The sequence below is a fragment of the Mus pahari genome, unplaced genomic scaffold (assembly GCF_900095145.1).
Source record: "Mus pahari unplaced genomic scaffold, PAHARI_EIJ_v1.1 scaffold_11943_1, whole genome shotgun sequence".
NCBI lineage: Eukaryota > Metazoa > Chordata > Mammalia > Rodentia > Muridae > Mus > Mus pahari.
The window spans coordinates 15151-22753 of record NW_018393130.1 but is presented as its reverse complement, the minus strand read 5'-3'; positions in this window follow the sequence as shown (position 1 = coordinate 22753).

The window sequence follows — 7603 nt, the reverse complement described above, 5'->3', positions numbered from 1 at the left end:
GCCTGGGGACTGCTGCCAGGCGAACACCCCTCCTTGGGCGGGACAGGCGCCAGACGACCTGGACCAGACCCGGGTCCCTCCTCAGCAGTCCGCTCTCCCCGGCAGTGCACTGGGGCCTGATTTTTGATTTTTTGAGACATGGTTTCTCTGTATAGTCTTGGCTGTCCTGGAACTCAATTTGTAGACCAGGCTGGCCTCGAACTCAGAAATTCACCTGTGTCTGCCTCCCAAGTGCTGGGATTAAAGGCATGTGCCACCACGCCCAACATGACTGTTTTAATTACAACTTCCTTTGTTGTGATAAATATAATGACTAAAAGCAACTTGGGGAGGAATGGGTCTATCTCATATTACAGCTTGTAGTTCATTATTCAGGAAGTAAGGTCCAGAACTTTCAGAAAAAGTATTGATGCCCTCACTGAAGAGAGCTGCTTGCCTCAACCTACTTTTTATACACTCCAGGACTACCAGCCTAGTTGTAGAATTATATGGAATCGACTGGGCCCTCTTACAACAATCACTAATTAAGAAAATGCACACCATCTTGCACAGAAGTCAGTTTTGTGAAGCATTTTCTAAATTAGCCCAACACAAGGGCAAAGAATAAATTCCATTAACCACCAATATTCTAAGTTACTTGGAAAGCAGGAATTTGTGTTGCAGATGATATGAAGATGACTATTCAACTACAAAATATGTCATTTATATAGATCTTATATAATTGCAAATGTCTTGACAGCTGAAAACTGCATCGAGGATCATGAACACAAATTAAGCCATGAACTAAAATAATGATGCTAAACTTTGCTGATTGTTAACCAAGGGCAAAGGCTAGAAATGAAAGAACATGATAATTTCTAGAATCTCAAAAACCAAGCAAATGGATTCTTCCTAAAACTCCAAGAAGAATTAATCTGGACCCCAGATTAATTAACAGACAGCATATACCAGCTGATATGAGGCCCCCCAACACACATACAATAGAGGACTTCCAGATCTGTGTTCATTCAGAGATGATGTATCTAACCCTCAAGAAACTGGAGGCTCCAGGGAATTTAGAGATCAGGTGTGGTGGGGGATGGGGACATTCATGTGGACACAGAGAGGTTGGGAGGAGGTATGGGATGAGGAACAGTTGGAGGGTGGATCGGTGGGAGGAATAAAATATGAAATGAAAAGAATTAAAAATAAATTTAAAAAAGAAAGAAAAAAAGAAAGAAAAAAAACTCCAAGCAGAAATGTAGCCCTGCTAATTTCTTGATTACAACTTGGTAAAATAATATTATAATTATGATATTCAAAATTAGAATATCAAAATAGGCCAAAGCCTCTGACTTTCAGAAACTTCTTATACCATGAGAAGAGAACAAAGAACATGAGTTATTAAGTGGAGAAATTCACTGTATCCTTGAACCCACAATAATTGAGTCCATGCATTATGGATTGCATTCTGCTTAAAGCATATTTATAATCTTCGAGACAAAACCCCAATATATGAATGTATCTTTCAGTTGGTATTATGATGTAACCTTCCTCAGGCTGGGTCAACTTACCAACAAATGATTATGTGGCTCATTTGTGCTAGGCTGGAGTGTAACTGAAATCTTATTATGGTACTGAGATTGATTTGGTGTGTGTGTGTGTGTGTGTGTTTGTATACACAAGACTAAAGAAAAGTTAGACTGGAGATGTTGGGGAAAAGAAGCTATAAATGGAGTATTTCCCCAACATCTCAGGTCTAACTTCTATATAGTAAGAAGCTATAAATGAATTATAGAATTATAACTATAATATAATTATTATATAATTATAATTACTAAATGCCCAGAGAAATCCATGTCTCATTTTGTGATTCTATAACACATTCTAAACATTTGCATTTGCTAATCTGAGTTTTCATTCTTTAAGTCTATCTCTCCTAGCTCTTTGGATCTCAATTTGAGGAACTGGGTTGAGTCATTCATTTCCTTGATATCTATACCTTAATGCCTCAGTCTGCCTGATTAATGTAAAATAGGTGTATGCCTGGGTGGCAAACAAAAGCCATAGACACTAATAATTTGCACCTCCAAAACCTAAGAGACTAAGGGAAGTTGAATATTACTGGAAGCTTGTATATGAAATGGAAAATATACCACACTAATTGGAAAAATCTCTGGATACCTGAATTCACAGATCATGTGACCACAGGTATAAAAGAATAAAATAAAATAAAATAAAATAAAATAAAATAAAATAACCTTAATCATTCTTGGAAATCTTATCTTTTGACCTCACAGTGGATTTACCATTCCCCTCATCTTACCATATCTATTCATATAAGACTAGATCCATATACCACCATAATCATCATTCCCTTAGATATACTCTTAAATATCTAATCTTTTCTTTGTATCCTCTTTTGCTGGTAAACTCTTAATCACAGCTAAGCATGTATCTCTACCTTCTCTAAAATTGTGTATGCAGTAACATACGAAAAGAATAATACATAATCATCCTAAGAGATCTTACTCATTTCTAACTGAAAAATATAGGGAGAGGTGAGGTTGCTTAGGAATATAATAAAAATTTTGATAGATGATAGAGAAAAATGTCATAATTTTGTAGGTTAGATATTTAATATACTTAATTCATTGCATGCTATCAGCTTGAAATTACTACGTGCAAGCTACCTTAGATTTCATCTTATGTTATTTTGTCTTGGATAACACGAGGAAAGAAGAGTTTAAACTGTGTACTAAGGACATTAAGCTGAAGTTGAATTTTGGAAATGCCACATGTAGAATGCATTTTTTTTCTGAAACGTTTATGATTTACTCCCAAAACTAAACATTTAAACTGATTTTCTTTTTTTTTTCTTGATCCTAAAACTCTAGGGAAATAAAGATATATGATATGTAATCATAAAAGTAAGCCAGTAAACTTCTCTATGTACTATGCAGTACTCAGCACTGTCTCCCAGTCATAACACTACATCTTCCCTCTCTTAATCCAGTGGGGTGTAACCAGACTACATCATGACAATTAAGTATGTAGTATTTAGTCCTTGATAAGCACACCACATGTTTCATTCAGGAGCTATTTAAGAATAACGTTCCTCATTATTTTGGACAGAAAATAATTTAATTAATGTAACTAGATATTGAAATATTACTGAAAAATCCTAGAGATTTTAAATAGTATTTAAAAGACTTTAACCAAACTCTCAGTTTCAAAACTTGACTGCTACAGATGTCCAGAAATGTGAGCTCTGATTTTTCTAATGCTTCAGGAATTCAAATTTGATCTTGAAGAATTAAGAAACACTGCAAAGAATTAAGTAAAAAAAATCATTATGGCTTAGCCTTTAGGCTAAGGTCAAGTATAATTACCTGTTCTTAGCAGTTGAAATAGAAAATATCTTGAAATGAAATAATATATATGAGGATTAATATGATGTTTACATTTTTATTAAAGACAAAAATCACTTTTTAAAACATATATTTTTGATAGGCAGACACCAAATATTAAGTTACAAAACTTGAAATTGGTGTGGTTTATGAGAAGTATGTCATATATTGTGAAAGTAATGGAATTGGGTATAAGATGCTATGAATTTCTATTTTAGGATGCAGAAGAACGCAAAAAAAAAAAAATATCCATACCTGGAACCCTGAATGAAATAAACTCCAAATGCACTAAATAACTCAACATAAAACCAAATATAGGCATTAAGTTCAATAATTAATAAATGGAACCTCATGACATTTAAAACTTCTGTCTGGAAAAAGACAATGCCATTCAGTGGCCACTTACAGAATGAGGAAAATTTTTATCAACTCCACATCAGATAGAGAACTAATATTCAAAATATACGAAGAATTCAAGAAACTAGATGTTAAAAAATTGAATAATCAAATTAAAATGGAATACAAATCTAAACAGATAATTCTCAATAGAGGAAACACAAAAGGATGAGAAACACTCAAAGTGTGTTCAACATCCTTAGATGTTATGGAAATACAAATCAAACCTACTTTGAGATTGCATCTTAAACATGTCAGAATGATGAATATCAATAACACAAACACAGCTCATGCCAGTGAGGATGTGGAATAAGGGGGACATATATTCATTGCTGATGGGTGTGTAAACTTGTACAGCCACTATGGAAATCAAGATGGCAGCTTGTTATAGAAAATATTTAATCTCAATCAGGGGTTTCTATATTACCTTTGGTCATTCAGTTCTGAGATAAAAGATACACACAAGCTTTGTATTTATAACAAGCGTTAACCAGGACTACTGCTTGGCAGGTATCTACCCTCTATTTTACTAAAGCCTATTTTCTATCAATAACATCTCATTAGATGCTGAAAAGGTATTTAAGAAAATACAAAACCCCTTCATGTTAAAAGTATTGGAGAGATCAGGAATTCAAGGCACATACCTAAACATAGTAGAAGGAATATACAGCAAACTAACAGCCAGTATCAAATAGAGGCTTGAATCAAGCCCACTATAACTAACCAAATAAGTGAAATGTCTGTAGGACAAAATCTTCAAGTTTCTTGATTAAGAAATCAAAGAAGAAAATGGGAAGATTTTCGATGCTCATGGATTTGTAGTATTAAGATAGAAAAATAGCCATCCTACCAAAGCAGTCTACACATTCAATGTAATTCCCTTCAAAATTCCAATGCAATTCTTTAAATACATGGAAAAAGCTATTCTCAATTTCATATGGAAAAAAGCTTTGCAATTTTCTGAGGTCCAATTTGTCAATTCTTGATCTTAGAGCACAAGCCATTGTTGTTCTGTTCAGGAATTTTTTTCCTCTGTGTAAGTATCTTCAAGTCTTACCCCCATTTTCTCATCTATAAATTTTAGTGTCTCTGGTTTTATGTGGAGTTCTTTGATCCACTTAGACTTGAGCTTTGTACAAGGAGATAAGAATGGATCAGTTCACATTCTTCTATATGATAACCACCAGTTATGCCAGAGCCATTTGGTAAAAATGCTATCTTTATGACACTGAATGATTTTACCTTCTTTGTCAAAGATCAAGTCACTGTAGGTGTGTGGATTCATTTCTGGGTCTTCAATTCTATTCCACTGATCTACCTGTCTATCACTGTACCAGTACCGTGCAGTTTTTATCACAATTACTCTGTAGTACAGGTTGAGGTCAGGCATGGTGATACCACCAGAGGTTCTTTTATTGTTGAAAATAGTTTTTGCTATCCTAGGTTTTTTCTTATTCCAGATAAATTTGCAAATTGCCCTTTCTAACTCAGTGAAGAAGTGAGTTGGAATTTTGATGGGGATTGCATTGAATCTGTAGATTGCTTTTTGGCAAGATGGCCATTTTGACTATATTAATCCTGCCAATCCATGAGCATGAGAGATCTTCAATTTCATTCTTCAGACACTTGAAGTTCTTTTTTTTTTCAATTTTTTATTAGATATTTTCTTCATTTATATCTCAAATGCTATCCTGAAAGTCCCCTATATCATCGCCTGCCCTGCTCCCCTAACCAGCCACTCCCACTTTTTTTGCACTGGCATTCCCCTGTACTGGGTAATATAACGTTTGCAAGACCAAGGGGCCTGTCTTCCCAATGATGGCTGACTAGGTCATCTTCTGCTACATTTGCAGCCAGAGACACAAGCTTTGGGGGTGCTGGTTAGTTCATATTGTTGTTCCACCTATAGGGTTGCAGACCCCTTCAGCTCCTTGGGTACTTTCTCTATCTCCTCCACTGGGGGCCCTTTGCTCCATCCAATAAATGACTGTGAGCATCCATTTCTGTATTTGCCAGGCACTGGCATAGCCTCACATTAGACAGCTATATCAGGGTCCTTTCAGCAAAATCTTGCTGGTATGTTCAATAGTGTCTGTGTTTGGTGGCTGATTATGGGATGGATCCCCGAGTGTGGTAGTCTCTGGATGGTCCATCCTTTCATCTTAGCTCCAACTTTGTCTCTGTAACTCCTTCTATGGGTATTTTATTCCCTATTCTAAGGAGGAATGAAGTATCCACATGTTGGTCTTCCTTCTTCATTTTTATCATACAGATCTTTCACTTCCTTAGAGTCACACCAGTGTATTTTATATTATTTGTGACTATTGTAAAGGGTGTTGTTTCCCTAATTTCTTTCTCTGCCTGCTTATCCTTTGTGTAGAGAAAGGCCACTTATTTGTTTGAGTTAATTTTATATCCAACTAATACACTGAAGCTGTTTATCAGGTTTAGGAGTTCTCTGATAAAATTTTTAGGGTCACTTATATATACTATCATATCATCTGCATATACTGATATTTTGACTTCTTCCTCTCCAATTTGTATCCACTTGATCTCCTTTTGTTGTATAATTGCTCTGGCTAGGACTTCAAGTACTATATTTCATAGGTAGGGAGAAAGTGGGCATCCTTAAAACAAAAGACCCAGGATAGGAAGAAGAATTTTTAACAATAAAAGAGATTCTGGAGAAAACATCATCACTAACCTCAAACTCTAATACAGAGGTATAGTGGCGAAATATTGCATGTTATTGGTATAGAGACAGAGAGGTTTGTCAATGTAATAGAATTTAAGATGCAGAAATAAAAGCATACATTTATGGACACTTGATTTAGACAAAGAAGCCAAAAATATACAGTGGAAAAAAGAAAGCATATTCAATAAATGGTGCTGATATAACTGGTATGTAAAAAAAAAATAGATCCATACTTTTTTATTTTGTACAAACCTCAAGTCCAAGTGGATCAATCTCAAAACAAACAAACAATAAACAAAAACAACAAAAACCACAGATACATTGAATCTAATAGAAGAGAAAGTAGGAATGAGCCTTGAACTCATTGGCATGGGAAGAAATTTCCCAAACAGAACCCCAATGGCTCAGGCTCTAAGGTCAAGAATTGATAAATGGGACCTCATGAAACTGAAAAGCTTCTGTAAGATAAAGGAAAAAGTCAATAGGACAAAATGACAACCTACAGACTGGGAAAAATCTTCACAAACCCCACATCTGATATAGGGCTAATAACTAAAATATATAAAGAAATCAAAAACTAACCACCAAGAAACCAAACAACCCAATCAAAAAATGGGGTATATAAATAAACTGAGAATTCACAACAGAGTAATCTCAAATGACCAAGAAACAGAGAAATGTTCAAAGTCCTTAGACATTCTGGAAATGTGAATCATAATGACCCTGAGAATCCACCTCAACCAACCAGAATGGCTAACGTCAAAAACTCAGATGAAAACACCTGTTTGTGAGAATGTGGAGAAAGGGAAACACTCCTTCAGTGATGGCGGGATTGCAAACTGGTGCAACCACCCTGGATATCAATCTAGACTTTTCCTCAGAATATTGGAAATAGATCTACCAGAAGGCCTAGCTGTACTAGTCTTGGGCATATACCCAAAAGATGCTCCACCATGCCTGATGACTAAGGATGTTGAACATTTTTTTCAGGTGTTTCTCAGCCATTTGATATTCCTCAGTTGAGAATTTTTTTATTTAGCTCTGTAACTCATTTTTTAATGGGGTTTTTTGAATTTCTGGAGTCCAGCTTCTTGAGCTCTTTGTATATATTGGATATTAGTCC